Source organism: Hetaerina americana, unplaced genomic scaffold (assembly GCF_022747635.1).
Source record: "Hetaerina americana unplaced genomic scaffold, ioHetAmer1.1.p SCAF_31, whole genome shotgun sequence".
Lineage (NCBI taxonomy): Eukaryota > Metazoa > Arthropoda > Insecta > Odonata > Calopterygidae > Hetaerina > Hetaerina americana.
Window position 1 is genome coordinate 4,002,665 of NW_027286886.1, and position 17,325 is coordinate 4,019,989.

General features: G+C 42.8%; 1 long non-coding RNA gene across 1 annotated transcript in view; it reads right to left on the reverse strand.

Moving 5' to 3' along the window:
* The window catches only part of LOC139691260 (uncharacterized), a 31,446-nt gene extending 15,569 nt beyond the window's left edge, over window positions 1-15,877 (reverse strand). The window contains exons 1-2 of the long non-coding RNA XR_011701577.1: window positions 15,712-15,877; window positions 11,771-11,909 (exon numbers count right to left, since the gene is read on the reverse strand). This is a non-coding gene — a long non-coding RNA (uncharacterized lncRNA). The remainder of the gene's footprint in view (window positions 1-11,770; window positions 11,910-15,711) is intronic.
* Between the last annotated feature and the right edge of the window lie 1,448 nt (window positions 15,878-17,325).

A 17,325-nucleotide genomic window follows, 5' to 3' on the forward strand; every position in this document is an offset into this window, starting at 1 on the left:
GTACATAAATGTCAGAATTTGTGCGCCACACCCATTAGCAACAAGAAACAATGTAACGTTGCGTCTATGGCTTTCGGCTGGATGTTTGCGTTTCAACAAAGCACTATCAGAGCAGTGTGTGAATGGGGCCGTGAGTGCGAAGGCAACTATGCACACGATTTTACGGATCGTGGCACAAAGTGTTCACGAACCTATGGCCACAAAAGCCGTGATGTCCCGTTCCCTACAACCGAAGCGTTTTGCAGGCATGTTTGGACACCGGCCAATCATTCAATATTTTGGGAATCGGAAAGAATTGTTTCATTAGGCGATTGTAGAGACGCGAGTAGGTCCAAACCAAATTTATGTATCCGTAACGTCAATGTTGAGAACTCCGTCATTGGCGAGCTTGTCTGTTTCCGTTTTGACAGTGAATTCCTTGAGGGAAAATTTGTTTCGATCAGTCAGTTTGGGATTCCATCCCTGTTATGTTGATCAAGGGGTATCGCGATGCATAATTTACCGATAAGTTTGGAATTTTTAGGACGTGTTCGGCGTTAAACGAAATTCGAGTTCCCGATGTGAAGTATCCCGATGAGGAAATTCTTACTAGTTATCAACGAATTCTAAAGGCTGGATCATCAGCGTTTGCTCCCATAAGTGAGTCAGAATTAGAACCCAGAACCTTGGAGTAAGCAAGTAGGCTCGTTTGCCTAAGAGGCTGGACGAGTCGGCACTTGATGACTCCATTCGTGTCGAAGTTCAACTTGTCTGCCATCTTGGTGTCGAAAATGGTTTCGTCTCACCTGGTATGTTCGAGGCTGAAGTGGTTCCGTTAGCAAATTTTGCCAAGATGCGCACGTTTACTCTCGTCCCAGCGACTGCCACTGGGCTTCGAAACGGAATCATTTAGGATTCCCGCAGTGGCCATGCGAGTGATTCAATCGTATTAATGGTCTGACTGGAGAGCAGAGGGAAATTCCATCATTTAGAAAGAAGGTGGGTGGTTGTGTGAGGCACAATTTATTGCACGAGGGCTTTTCAATAAATGACGGGAATTTTAGCAATTTGGAAAGAATTTTACTTGTTCGTCTATACCAAGGTTATTCCTATCGAATTAGTCCCCATTAGATATTATACACTTACGCCAGCGCTTTTTCCAATCGTTGAAACAATTCTGGGGCTTGATCTTTGGTATGGCTTTTAGCTCACTCAGTGATTCGTTTTTAATCGCATCTATGCTAGTAAAACAACGGCCCTTTAAGGTTCTTTTTATTTTTGGGAACAGTAAAAGGTCACACGGTGCAATGTCCGGTGAATATGGAGGTTGGGATATCATCAAAGTGCTGCTTTTGGACAGAAATTCATGAACACACAGTGAGCAGTTTGATTGGGAGATGCGTTATCATGGTAGTGCGAAAGCCATGAATTGTCTCGCCACAAATACCGGCGTTTTTTCGTATTGCTACACGCAAACGGCGTTGAACTTGTGAATAGTACTCTTTATTGATCGTTTGACCTTATGGCAAGAACTCATGGCGCACTATTTTGTGTCTATACCTGTGCGAAATCACTACATTTCCGTTACTTATTTTTACACACCTCGCATAGAGAGTAGCTGTTCTGGAGGAGGAGGCGGGAGCTGGAGGAGGGGTTTGCAGCAAATGTTTTAGGAGGGAATGAGTAAATTCATTGCGGCGGAAATCTTCGGACTCAAGATCTGTTTTAATTAAACTTTTTCCGTTAAATCGAGCCTTTTATGAGAAAGTAGTCTGCCTTGTAAATTTTCAACATCTAGCAAATCGGGGAGGAATACCAATGCCAAAAGATCAATTTACAATGGATGTTTTGGCATTTGAATACCCATCGTGAATAATTCCCGCAGCATGTGAAATTTATTACAATTTGGCGTGTACTTACAAAGAATTCAGTTTAAACGTTTTACTAGACCGTTCCCTCCTTCAACTCCAAATACGTTCTATCCTTTCTGATGCCGTTCGACCAGCCTGCTCTTCTCCTTCCTCGTCTCCTTCCTACTGTTTCCAACATTCTCCCTCTTGCCTTCAATTTGCCATGAACGCTTATCATCGCCCAATATTGCTTCATATTTTCATTTACCACACCAAACTCTTTGTTTCTATTTACTGGACTCTGTTGAACACCTCTTCCTTTTATCAACCAAACGTTTCCGGCCTTAATTTTTGAAACAGTGTTCCTGAGATTTAAACCATTCCTCTCGTCCGTATGATCTCCATTTCCCACCGACCACCGTATTAACGTTCACTCGTTTGTAGCGATGATGTTCCATGCAAACACTTATGACTAAAGCTCTGAAATACTACGGAAAATGCCACGATCTTGATGCATGTAGGCCAAGCGATGGATAGTTTAAATTTGGATGTGAAGAAAAGCACATGAAGACACAAATGTGAATCGGTTTTGGACAAGTACTTGCTTGTAGCTGGTATACGATGAGATTTATTTTAAACGCTTCTGACAAAGATTGACTGGATTTCTCAGATAACTATGAATTTGTGCTGGGACTCCATTACCGGCGTGTTAACTCGGTCAGCAAAATCTCCAATTGAAAATAATCCCCTCTGTTCTCCAATTAAAAATATTCACCTCTACTTCCACACCACCCTTATCCCTTCCACAATTTTACCTCTGATCAATGACCAAGTGGCATTGGTTTATTCGCTGTTGGCCACCACTTGACCTTGCTCTTGCCTGACCTTTCATAATAACATTCCAAAAATATTCCCCCAACCGTTTTCCCCGACCCCCGTTTTCTGCTTTTAGGTCGATAAAATCCCTCCCCCACACCGTTCTCATTACCTTCTCCCATTTCCGTACATCAACGCCCTCACTCCGACCACTTAATTGATTATTACCCTGATTCCATCCGTTCCATCCCCGCTTTTTCTGGAGATATTCAAGGGCTTTCCTTAGATTTACATCGATGCTCAAACGGCGGGGCTGGAGCGGGAAACATCGTGTTTATCAAAGGTGATCCATACAAACACATCTGAGGCAAGCCCTTAAATACACTTAGAGATGTTACGCTTGTGATGTTGTAAATGCAGGTCTAACAACAGTGGAAAGTGAAACCCTTCCGCAAAAAATTAAAAATCTTCCTCAGGTGCTATCCTCGATCTGACATATGCAACTACGCCACTATATATGATAACTGCTCATTTGTTTTGAATTAAAATGTGTAAACTTCATCTGCGTCGGTGATGGTAAAAATAAAAAGATCCAGTTAAAAGTCCTGGACATTTTTATTTTCAAATAGCTGCAAGCCTGGAATCCCGTAATTTTTCACGGGTGTCCAATAACACGATGCATGTGTACGTGTCTCTCATCAAAATTCTGAATATTGATTTTAGTTCTTTATCACCCGGAGTGATGACTTAAAACGGATGTAGGGACTCTAATCCATTTGAAAGACAAATTAGATGGTTTCCAAATAGATGAGACAGTTTAATAAAATAATTCTACGCGAGATAGTAAGGGGAGGGTTTGGTTTGGAAATGATTACCTTTACGAGACTCATTAAAAAAAGAAAGTGGCACACAATAACACGTCCTTGACTTTCCAATGCAATAACTCTACTTGCTGCTTGTTTGCATCTCGAAGGGGGGGAGGGCATTTCCTAGCGAGTGCTGAGGCCTTTGCCGCTACAACAGCACGGCAAACACGAAGTGACCGTGTGATTGAAGAGAGTACAGGTCTGCATGTCACCGAAATTACGTAATGTGGAAGCTTCCCGATAGCAGTTATATCTGCTTTCATGTTTACTTCATCTAATTTTATGCTCAAAAGTCTAAAATAGTACGTGAAACTATTAAATTTTAAAATAAATCATTGACAAAAAGTGATCTATTTGCTGATAATTTAAGCATGCGAGTTTTCACATGCAAAATTATTTATTAGTGGAAATTTATTACTTATTAGATTCACCATCTTTAGGTCAGCCAGATCAGATGATGTGCCTACGACGAAACGTGGACTGTGAGCAAATAATTTAGTAGTTGCTGTAGCTATTATGGGGAGAGGACGGACAGCTTAGATCATTCGCGCCATTAGGGATATGGGAGTAATTCTGTCGAGGTAGGATATTCAAGAATGGGGGAAGTGTGAAGAGAAACCCAACGTCGGCATTAGCCTACTCTCAACGAAAGGCACCAAGGGGTTTACAATTTAAATGTCCCAACCGACGGAAGGCGCATTCACTAAAAGTGCTCTCCACTAAGCCCCCAAAGTCGGTCCATCGAGACATATAGAAAATATTCAGCCACCTCCAGGATTCGGACCCGGGCCCCTCGGGATGTAAAGCCAATACATTATCCACTGCACCATCTCGATCCCAGAGTAAATATTTTTGTGTAAAATTGCATACATTTATTTTCTGCAAATGATATTTGATTTCCACTCCCAATATCCCCCGAGACTTCGGAATTTTGAAGGATATTTTTTCCATCATTACATAGTGTTAGTCATCGAATGCCAGATCATGAAAAACTATTTTAAACTATGCTAATATTTTCGCTCTGCGTTGTCGCTCGGACGTAATAAGGGTCAGAGTTTTGCAAACATCATCGTCGATCTGCTGCTGAATGTATTTGGCAAGAACGCAATCCACTGACTTTTGCGGACTCCTCTGAGCAAATCACGGATGCTAGTTTGGTGTCACGGCTGTTTAAGTGTTTAAAAAATTCCATAGTTGTTGTTTTGCTCTGAGCCGTTTGCCCTACTTTCTCTATGGACTCTAGATCGTCCCACTTCGATAACTGAAGGAAAAGCATACAAGATATGCCATTCAAACAGTATGTACACTAGCGGCGATACGGGTTAAGTTGGTCACCGATGTGGCTGATGTCCACCTAATCACGAAACATCGGTGGAGTGATTTTCAAACAGCTCCGATGTCGATAACTTCAAAAGCATTGGAATTCCCAACACGACAAAAAGGCTTTCTTTAAGATAATGCGAGTACGAGGTTAAGGTGCATTCGGGGATGAGGTAGCGCGCCGCTCCCATGCGTAAACACATCTGCGCATCCAACTCCGGGAAATGTTACCCTTCTTGGCAATAATTTCTATTCCTGGCTCAGGCGCGAAGGTTAATGGCAACTGATACATCAAGGTAATAAATTTAGATCTAGGTGAAATCATCAGGAAGTGCGATGCACGCAAAAAGATGCAAATTGGGTGTGCGAGCACATAATTTTAAATTTGCCGATTACTTTGTGAAATGGATGGCTGAAATACGTCTATTCTTCATCATCGATCATGGAAATACGCCTCGAACACATTGATACCTTCTTGCGTAAGTGAGCAGTAAGCATTCGAAAAAATGAGAAATTCAAGTAGTAGTTGATGGCTGACCAAGCTAGAAATATATGTAGTAGGGATTACAATAATTAACGTTTGAGGAAAATATAAGGCTTGCAGACGTAGTTCAAAATCCCAATTTTGATTTTTACCGGTTAGCTAAACAGGCATTTGAATTAATGACATTCTCGTACGTTCGATGGCTTATTAATATTGAATCTTAGGACGTCCCCTTGAATGAACATTGATTTATTTAACTATACTCTATTATGGAGTTCAATTTCTATGGATGTGAGACCTCAACAATGGGAGAATTAGAGAAAAAAAATTGGCGGCGATGGAACTATGTTACTATGGTAGGATGCTCAGAATAAATGGATGGACAGCGTAACAAATGAAGGGTGAATGAAGGAGAGGAAAATTAATGGGACATATCCTGAGGTACGAAATTTTACTGATGTTCAAAATAGAAGGAAACATGGGGAAGGGAAGAATTCTGGGGAAAGGTCGTTGACAAACGGAAGCACTTAATGGATAATGCCGGTACAAGGAGCTATTAACGATGGAATGAATTGGCAGGGAAATGGTCTCTGGAAAGCTGCTATGAACTAGTCCTTGGAGTGATACACAGAGTTGAGGCTTAACCTATGAAAAAACGTGAAAGTAGGGCCACCCATAAAAATATGCTAAAAATAATCGGGGTCCTCTTCAGGTATTAATACGGAGTTTGATAAAATTCAAAGGACCTCAACCAGTCAATATTTTTTAGACTCGTAGTTTGGGCAATGTTAACGAAATAAATTACGATTTGAGATCAAAGGCCAGCTTTTATAGAAACATCAAATGCCAATCATTTTCATTCACGAGCAAATCCGGACATTTTGAGGCTCCTTTGTAGCAAAAGACTCGTGGAATCCCTTGCACAAAAGCTTCTCATTGCGTCGGCGGAGAAGACCACCCGGATTAAGTAATAGAAGCAATGAAACCGTAGCTGATAGACGGAAGCCCTCGTATTCTCTCGCACAGTTCATAACCGCAAGAAAAAAATTATTACCCTTTTGGAAAACAAGGTTAAGTTCTTGAAACCCACAACCGTGATTAACTACGATAATACGTTCACTGACGTTTTCCTTTACCGGGTAAATAAATGTAAATGCCCACGATGAGAGAAACATCTTGCATTTTAACACGTCGCAACGGTTCTGGTAATATTACAATTTTGATAATAACGAGAATGATATTCGGGTAAGATTTGGTGCGTTGGATAGTGCAGTAAATACTGGCTTCCCACCTCGTGGTTTTAAGATTGAAACTCGAGAGTGACTCATTTTTTCAGTGGTATCCTGTCATAATTGAGTGACACTTGGTGAACAATTAAAGGGGAGTACGGCGTCGGTCGGATGGGATACTAAATTGTTGACCCTCTGGCTACTTTCGTCAAGAGAATGGCTCATGACGACACTGGGATTTTCTCGGCAGGGCAGGATACAACTTAGTACTTATCTCAAGACTGGAAACTGGAAAATCCGTCCGTTGGAAAATATAGTTAGACGTTCGGTCGCGGATGGCCTTCTGGTGCCCGAAGGGCCCACAACTTCCGAGGGTATGCTCTATTCACGCCACGCCTGACTCCCGCTCGCCCAAGGGATTGCTTTAGCGTTTCATCGACAGAAAATCTGAGACATCTCTGCCACGGAATATTACCGATTAAATCATCAATGATGACTCGAGAGATATTGGAGTTGCATAAAAGAAGACTGGAGAAGAGCAATAAGATATCATATCGGAAACCAGCTCATTTGATTAGCTGCCCAATGCCTGGGATTATTTTTTGGCTTACCCTAGTTTTGAGTTCAAGGCATTGGATATCCCTTCCTTTTTCATTGATGATATCGTAGCTTTTCAGAAAGTTTCCTTTTTTACACTCCAGTTCTGGGCGACTCGGGATTGCTTGTGCTACATTAAAATTATACGGACAAACAAATGTACTTGTTTGCAATTCAATCTTTAATCTTGTCCTGCCTGCCCTAAAAATGGTGTTAACCTTAGGGTATTTATTATCAGAAAAAATTAGGGCCTCATGTATAATTTTTTAAGGAAACCATCACGGTTCAATTTTACAGCTAAATATTGTCTCGAATAATGTTTCCTTTTCATGATTCCTTTTACCGTCCGTACAAAAGCAATGAAGCCCTCCCAGTAGCAATGGAGCCCATGAAGCCTTTTTGGAAGGTAAGTGCGTTAGCGAAAATAAATTGGCCCGCTTGCCCTCACGAAGTGCCAAGTTTCATTCCAGTGAACGCACGGTGTTCTTCGGCTCAAGTATTTCGCTGTCAAAGGAATATATTTTCATGCGCGTGACATCTCGGAGGTAAAGGTTATATATATATATATATATATATATATATATATATATATATATATATATATATATATATATATATATATATATATATATATACATATATATATATATATATACATATATATATACATACATACCTGAACATTTCGTTCACAAAAAAATCGATGATATATCGCCATTTTTTTTACCTGCGCAAACTCACCTTCTAGGACTGAACGGACTCTGGAACATGAATCTCGCACCGGGTTACGTGGAGCAGCAGTGCACGAACACTCTCCCACGCTCAGCCTCACGGGCTGCATGCTAACATTTCCGCGGCGAGAGGGGAGAGGCAGGCTGCATGGGGTGACGACGGGAATCCCCGTGCCCGTAAAAAGGTTTCGATGGTTAAAGACATAACCTTAAAATCCTCGCACCTCACCACCCACACACCACGCACGTTTCCCTTCCGTCTCTTCTACCCCCTACCCACCCCCCGTCTACCCTTTCCTCCGCCCCCCCCCCAGACCCCCGCGACCCAACACCACGCAGAAGCGAGAGAAGAAACTCAATCGGCCGTTTAAAGGTGCAAGGCGTTCGCCTTCATGGGGTCGACGAGCGTGCCTCGAGTGCACACACGCACACCTGGCCAATCCCATCCCCTCTCTTCCCGAGCGCCGGTCGACACGAAATCGGCTTGCATTGGCCGGGCTCCTTCGACTTTAAACGCCTTGCCTTAAATAAAACAAGTCCAACGGGTGTCGGCATTGGGCCTATCGCAGGAAAACGCGGATCCTTCGAGAAGGCGCCACAGTTGGGTAATGCTAGCTAAAATTGGTCTTTGAGAATTGTTTGCCAACGCTGCTCTGTGTTGGATTGCAGGCACACTCTGGCCTTCTGGGGTGTTTCAGTGACGGCCTGGTACACTCCTTAATCGACCGATGCGGCTAGCATATAGAGAGATTTGTTGGCGAATGGTTAAGAATAATCGGCAAGCTACCGATGTCCACCGTGGAAGGTGCGAAAGAATGGAGGAAGCTCGTAGGATGAAATTCGCTCAGTCATCCAAAGATTGTCGCGAAAATAAAATATGAGTGTTGGAAATTATGGTAACTACGGTGTAAGTGGCTTCATTCACGAGGGCAGGAAAATCGAGAATCAGAAAAAATACGCAGTACTCGGGTTCACTGCTACCGGTAAAGGGAAGTGAATCATTAGAATAACTCGTAAGATAGTGTATACATTTAACTCTAATTTAACTTCGTAATATCCGGATTACTACTAGACAAATGTTGATTGATGCGTCATTTTTTGATCCGTGGTCCTTTTTATTTTACAAACAATTCATAGAATACGTCATAACATCCATTCGATTACATTAATGAAGGCGAATTACCTACCATTTGGCAAGTGATAAAATATTAGACTTTATAAATGTAAAAATGATGCAGCTAAGTGTAAAAACATCAGCTATGACAATATATGCTTCATTTATGGAAGCGTCTGATATAGCGACCAATCTTATGGTCCCAAGTTCGAATCCCGCTTCTGATTCCCACCTTTCTCGCAATACAGGAGAAAATATCTTCTGGAATAAGGACCTCAAATGATCATATCGTTTTTCCCTATTTGTTTATCAAGGCATGCAGCGTTAATTAGGGTGATGTTATATTTTTTGCAATTAATTGGGATGATTTAAAGAGTATTAAAGGCCCTGGTGAACCTTAAGATGAGAAATCCGCTCACTTTAAAAACCAACATGATTTCCACGAACAAATAAAACTGAAAAAAAACATGCATTAAAACCTAATATTACTCTGCCGCCTTCATTATTCAACTAAATTGAGTTTATTGCAGATTAAATTATCAAAGCAATTCCCCGCTTGCCTAATGCAAGCTAGTTGCTAAATATTTCAATATACATTCCCACAGACATAAATGACTCCCTCTATTTCTTCCTTAAGAAAGCATTCTCTGTGCTCCATGTTCCCGAGTTTCAACATATTTCTGTCTAATTCCAAAGAAACTGCGGGAGATGCCGCAACAGTGACTTTTAACGGAGTCATCCGCTAATATTCATTTCAATGCAACAATTTCCGAGTGTGAAAATCTTTCGCCAAAACCATTCATAAAAAAATATTCATCAAAATCATCCAGGGTCGGGCGAATGATTTTTACATTCTGAAATTGTTGCATTGATATTGCTGTCTATTTTCGAAAATAGACGAGATGCGACTGAAGTCCGGCAATACATGAAAGACGAATGAATTTGATAAAAAACCAGACTATGATACCTGGAAGCGAATTGATGACACTATTGAGATAATTACCCCACCGCACTAAAATTATTAAGTTGAATGAATAAATGTAATGAGTGCATGAGTCGTGATAAATATACACATGTGGATATATTAATTTGCATAAAGTTTGAGATGTTCTACGGGAAATGAAAAATAAACTAAAAGTCATGCCGAATAGAAAAGAAATGATTTTATGAAAATTATTATAAGTAAAATAGACTAAATGAAAAGAAAATACTCGTTTGATTGAGGTTGAGATGCCATACGATTAACGGCCTTTACTATGTATGCGAATTTTCCATGGGGTGACCATTTACGAGGGAACGTTACTCGTACCTCTTACGAGACAAGTACATAAATCAGCCCACTCCATCCAAATTTTAAATGAAAAATATTCTAAAATCAACGTCTTTGTATGTGTGTGTGTGTGTGTGTGTGTGTGTGTGTGTGAGTGGAGAGAGAGAGAGTATGAAATGAAATATTTCCCTCGGCTTCATTCAGCGTTAAATACCTCAGCACTAAAGTCCCACACCATCTACCCGCCCAAATCCTCTTCTAACTTCATAGCGCCAGTGTAGTAAAATAAATCGGTCAAAACTAGGAAGTGACACTCGATTCGGCGGTCATAAATTCTATGACATCAGTGCTCCCCAAAAAAATATTTTTTTACTATACAGTTTGCATAGTAACAAAGGATCTGATTGTTGTTTTTTTTCTAGTACTTAAAATTTACTCCAACCACAGATGCATGTCATAAAACGAGACGAAAGTGTGGAGAGGGCATTAAAATGTTGATAGTGGCAGAAAGAGTAGCTATAGCCTAACATAAATCAAGCCGTGGGACAAACAAGAGTAGTGGCCGTCGAGTGAAACCACTGCTCCCGATGAAAAGGGAACATGTTTTCAGGCTTCCAAGGGAAGTTGGACTGGAGAGAAATGTGGAAAAACTAGACATGAAATGGAAAAGGATAAAATCATTATCCGGAGGCATTAATATACATCAATCTTCCCTCTTCCCATCATCTCCCATCGAAATTGAATACGATCGACAGGTGACGTCAAATACATTAATCCGTCAAAAACCTCACCCGCCATTTTCAGAGGGTTTATCGGGACGATACTATTGAATCACGTACTTCCAAACCGCCAATCGTCTTGGCAGGAATATCTTTGTGAAATATTACAGGACACACTCATATGCACACGAAGCCTTCAAAAATAAGTACAATCCATTGATTTTCGAGAATTAAACCGGGTTTTATATCGGTGGAATTATTACGTAAATCACCCAGTACGAATTTTTATCCTGAATTCATACGTACAAGTAGAAGGGGTAGGCTACGAATTGAATGAAAAGTTACCTTCCTATGAATTATAGGCAACTATTAGACACTAAGCACCGCTAAATTATGGCGCCTCAAAAATTATGGATGTCTGACTATAGAATGTGTAAAGAAGTGGATGGAAATCAAACAAAGCCTTAAAATCTAAGTATCTAACTTAAATAAAATCATGTAGGTTATTTACAAAATTTTAGCTAAATAGAAAGTGCATCGAATACCTAACTATTTAAAGAATTTGATTTTTCCGTGTGTGAAAACTGAATATATGAGCAGAAATTAAGCATTTCAGTACTGTGCATTTTAATTTGAAATTAAATTATTAAAATGTTTAAATTTCCTCCGAAATGTATTGCGTTCATGATGGTGGCTCGAAAAAAACACAATGAGGCGAAAACTGAATAAACTTAATGAAAATGATACGAATAATACAAATAGATTATATAAGAAATCATAGTAATTAATACTGACCAAGACCAAATTTAAAAAAATATGGTTTCATGTTGTTCAATGAATTCAGTCACAAATCCACATGTGCTTGCAGCTTTAAACACGCTGTCCACCACGGAGATGGAAAGAGAGCTCCTCTTCCCCCTCTAGATGCCGGGCCCTGGATCAGAATACGAAATTTTGATTGTGGCATCGACAAAAAACATATCACAAATACAAAAAGAGGCGGTGAGGAAAAAATAAACTTTCAGGGTAAGGTCGTCGGGAATAGAAAATTGGAGACCCAGAAAGGAACATTTTCATAAAGAGAAGTTCACATTTCCTCCACAAAATATTGTTTTTAAAATGGATTCCTCGTCCGGTCAGTCACAAGTCTCAGTGCTTTAGTCCCACGTCAGAGTTGAGCCCATGGAAATTAAGGCAGGTAGTGCGCGTTTGTCGAGGAAAAACAGTATATTGATTTGTAATTGTCACCTTAACTGCTGGCAGCGAGTAAAGTTTAAAGAAGCCGATAGCTCACCGATGAACGGAGTAACTCATGTCTTTCCATTGCAACACAATAACGAACGACAGCATTTTTCTCCGTTTAGTAATCCTTACTTCCGCCAATTCATTTCAAATATTGCTCACCAATATGCAAGCATTGAGTAAATATAGCCATTTATTTAACACATACATATTTTCCGTTTAAATGATGAGTAAGGCCAAACCAAACGTTGAAATATACGAGGCCTGTTGAAAAACTATCCAACCTTGTGTTTTCCCGCGCCCAGTTTTGATGATGGGGCTAGAGCTGTCGAATTCTACTGTGCACGCTGGAATGATACTGCTTAATGTGCATGCTTGAGTTTTTTCACCGCCTTCGTGTGGGTCAGTCGCTGCCTGCTGGTCGCCGAGCGAGGTGCTGTCATACATGCTCATCGCATTTCGATTTCTCTCAAGACGACTGAACGAGTTGATTTTGTTGGGTCGTCCAGTTATGAAACTCGGGATCAGTGTTGGTAGTGTTCAGGAGTTCCTGTAATGGAGATGAGTCACGGGTGTACGGGTATGACCCAGCATAAACAACTCGTTCAAACATCTTGAGAGAAATCGGAAAGCGACAAGCTCGAATGACAGCACCTCGCTCGTTGGCAGCGACTGGCTCACTCGAAGGGGGAGAAATAAATCAAGCGCGCACATTAGGCCGTCTCCTTCCACTGTTCACAGTGGTGCCGCCCTAGCATCACTACCCTGAGTTGGAAAATATGAGAACGGTTCCTTTTTCGACGGACCTCGCATTGCAGCGTTGGTTTAATCACCATTTTATTTCACCCAAGAAGAGGAGAAAAGGGAATGGAAGTGAACTATCATATATGTAACTCATCTGTCGTCTCACATGAGTCAGCGGTCAAAGTGTGTGATTGCTACCAAGAAGGTCGATGAAAGCAACTGACCAAATTGCCCCCACCTCCCCAGGAGTATTAGGCGAGGCGGGGGGTTGGGGGAGAGGAAAAGCAGATAGCGGGGGAAGGGTTGCGGAAATGCGCGCGTGCCGTTGAGGGATCGCATCCCAGTTGGAGAATTAGCGAGGGGAGGGGGACACGATGCGTGGGGCGAAGGAATTTGTAATCGATCGGACGCAGCGAGACCCACGGCGTATGCAGATAATTAGACGGGCGGTCAGGTGAGAGAATTCCGGTGATGCAATCTCGAGGCAAAAAAAATAATCAAATCCAAGATAAGGGAGATGACGGGAAAGGACCAAAACGCCTAATAATTTGTGGGAGCGATCACTATATATATATATATATATATATATATATATATATATATATATATATATATATATATATAAATATATATATATATACATATATAGTATATATAACGCATTTGGACGGCACAATAGAACACAAATAACATAGATAACACGTAAAAGGACACATTTTAGATTGTTTGAGCTTTTGGCCTTCTTCAGGTCAGAAGAAGGCGTCAGAGAAGGCCGAAAGCTCAAACAATCTAAAATGTGTCCTTTTATATATATATATATATATATATTTATATATGCAAACATACACACACACGAGGAAAACGTCATACGTGCGAATTTCCGTGATCAGTACGATTCGGAAAACTCCGATTCCCTATTTAAAAGTGTGCGAAGTTTCGCGAGCTTTGAAATGCTCAACATACAAGAACGCCCGGAGTTTTCGTACATGCGCGGACTTAAAAATCCTTGTCACGGAAACGGGATTCCCTAGAGTGGAAAATACTAAAACCAAAATATGACGGTCGAATGGTGTGAGCGAAGAACTGGAACGTCCCAAAGCAAAAATGGTGAAATATATTTTCGTATCGTACCCCTTGTTTCCATTAATCATGGCTTCGAGTGTAATGGATCCTGTCTTTCAACTTGCTCTCTCGGAGGGATGGAATTTTCAAGCAATTATTACCATTCACACGTATACTGCTTGGAGTTTCGTAGATTTTTGCCTCCATTGACGTGCATTAATTATTTTGAGATCCCTCAGGCATGAAATTGCGAAGAGCTATGACTCCTAGACGACCATATTTCGACCGAGGGGCCATTAATTACTATTCTATCCGCTGGGTTAAATTGGTGGAGTCTTGTCTTTGGTCAGCCAATACTTTGTTCCACGTCGGATTTAGTGACTGGAGAATGCTAGAAACGTAACCTCAGGTCGAGGCATGCATAACGCACTGTACATTATCATTATGTGCAACAGGCGAGGAATTAATGCAGACCCAGAGGGGTACCAACAACAATTTTAGAATAACTGTCCGCGGATTGGCATGACGCGCAGCGCATAACGAAGCCAGCTTAAAGGTGAGGGGTGGAAGGGAAGGGCATTCAAGTGAAAAGTGACCTCGGCATTGTTTGTCAACAGACTGGAGGTGTTGGAGGATGAGTCGAAAGCCGTATTTTTCGGCAGGGTTTTGCCAATACTTTTGCACACCCTCCTCGAAATCAGTAGTCAGTTAAAGTCGGGAATATAAAAAAATCAATCCTTAAGGACCTCGGCACAAACGATGATAAGTGACTCCGCCGGAGGACGATCGCTTAAAATTTCCCAAGACGCGGGACTGGTTTGTGGTCCTCGGAGTTTGGTTCGGAAACACTGCATCGCGAGTGTGGTGAGAGGGCGAGAGCGAGGCAACCCCCGTCGGGGAGGCGATCGACTCGAAATCCTCGCAGAAATACCTAATGTCTGGGGATACTTGGACTGAGAACTGAAACCGAGTCCATCCCGTTTCCCCGACCGTTTCCCAACCCCCACGACCGTGACATTGGTGAGGCCATTATGTTTCCATTCCCACCGTCACCCACCCCTGCGGCGTTCTCGCGGAAAATTTGCATCCGGAAACGAGTCGGCAGACGAACGGGAGAAAATAAATGTCATAAATAAAGAAGGGAACGGAAAAAAACACACGAATTTGAGATCTGTTCGCGTTCGGGAGAGTTCCACACGTGAGATTCTCTAGATACGGAGAAGTTTATTATCGTTTTGGCGTACCGGGAGACACCAAGCGTAACATTTTCGAGAGGAGTAGGAGGAATTGGTTGTGGTAGAGGGGTTGGGGGGAGGGGTCCACAAAAGGACGGCACGTCCCGGCCGGGATTTCGGGCCCGGGGGCAAAAATGATCTGCGCCTGTCACGGCGAGAGCTTACGTCCTTGAGCGCTCAGGTGGGAGATGGTCCCTTTGTGGTCGTCAAATTCACGTGTCACTGTATTCTTTGTGCTCCCGGCCCAATTAGCAGAAAGGGGTTTCGTCAGTTGCGTCCGTGAGGGCAGATGGTGACCACCAATCGTCCATCGCCCGAGAGGCTGCTCCGGGACCTCTCGGGATGTCTTCCGTCGTCTTAAGAGTCGTCAGGGTTTGGAGGGGGTGGGGGTGGGGTAGCGAGGGTTACGTGTGTTTTGGGACCACCGTTCTCGCCTCCGGAGAGACGGATCACCTTTCTGTCCGCTCTCCTCTTGAGCCGGTGGTGTGCTCTCAGCAGCCAGCTTGGCCGACGGCTCGGTGCTTGCTCGGGCGAGAGAAGGTGCGGGACCCGTCGGAGTGGGGCTCGGGACTTGAGATCGCTGCGGAGTCGGCTCGCTGAATAGGGAATATGGGGCTCCACACTATTAGTCCTCCGGTGCGAGGGGGAGAGGGCGAGGGAGGGAGGGAGAGCTGCGGGGAGGGAGAGGCGAGGCTGCGCTGCGGGACAGGGGCGGGAGGGGCGAAGGCTCGGGCCCGGAGTCGCTACGGGAGGGGCGAGGAGCGGGAGGGAGCGTGGAGTAGGGGGGATAGCTCCCCCCCCCCGCTTTTCATGAGCACCGCGGAATACATCGTGCGTGGAGGTTTCCAGCGCTGTCGCTAGGAGGCTCTAGCGACGCTGGCCTACATTTCTCAGTTATCGAACGGCGGGGCTGGTAGGGCCGTATTCTTCCCCGCCTCCGCCCACGACCCCTCTCCTCCCCTTGAGCTCCCCCTTCCCGACCTCATACACACCCCCGATTCCCCCAGAGGAGTCCCATCTCTCTCTGCCCCAACCCCATGCTCGTGGGCCCCCACTCCGACCTTTAGATGATTCCTCCTGGGCCCACTCCTGCAGGGCATTCCGATTAAAATGCTTGTGATTTTTTTCAAAATATCATTTCCCTCTCTCTCTCTCTCCCCCTCTCCCCCAATCCTCCCACCCAAACCCAAACCCTTGCCCAACGATGGCTTAAGTAATGGAGCTACTGCCTCTCTCGTCGCTACTCGTCGATAAATCAGGTGGTGAAGTTTTCCCACCGACGAGGTAGTTCGTGAAATAATGCAGGATGTTCTATGCGCGCCCAGGCAGAGACAAGAAGTGATAAAATTATGCAGGAGCAAGTTGAGTAGAATTCGCATGACGGTGAAATCACTGTCAATCAAAATGTCCCGTCGCTAGGTCGCGATGTTTGTTACCCGACATTTGGTCCGAAAAGCTTTCCATTTTTAATGCGGAGACCCCTTGTCCATGTGTGATATATTTCTTCCAACTGCACCTATATGGAACGGCGCAATATAAATTGGATGATTTCATGTCCATCACTTATTCACATTCACCACGTTTCGGATGTGAGACAGACTGGGAAACACTCCGTTACCTTTTCCACTGTGTGTCAGAATCGAGAACATAACGGAGGTTGCACGTATGAAAACAAGAGAAATATTTCATCAGATATTAAATGACATTCATTACATTGCCACGGATTTGATGTTTGCAGTGGATTTTGAAACAAATCGCTGATTGAAAATGCTGACGGTCACTTCGAGAACTGCAAGAAAAATCATCGAGAGGAAAATTATTCCCAACCTTATAAAATGAAAATTATTTAAACTAGGGGTCACGTGAAGGTGAAAGCGGAATATTTTTTTGTACACGTGAATTATATACTTGAAAAATGGTAGCGAAAATTGCAAAAAAGTTCCGTGGATAGGAGCATGTTAAATTAAAAATATACTGTATACTAAGGGCCCCAATATATTAATTTTTGAAGCGTTAAAAATACGATAAAGCACGGAAACTTTGTCGATGATATTGCTTTCAGTCGGG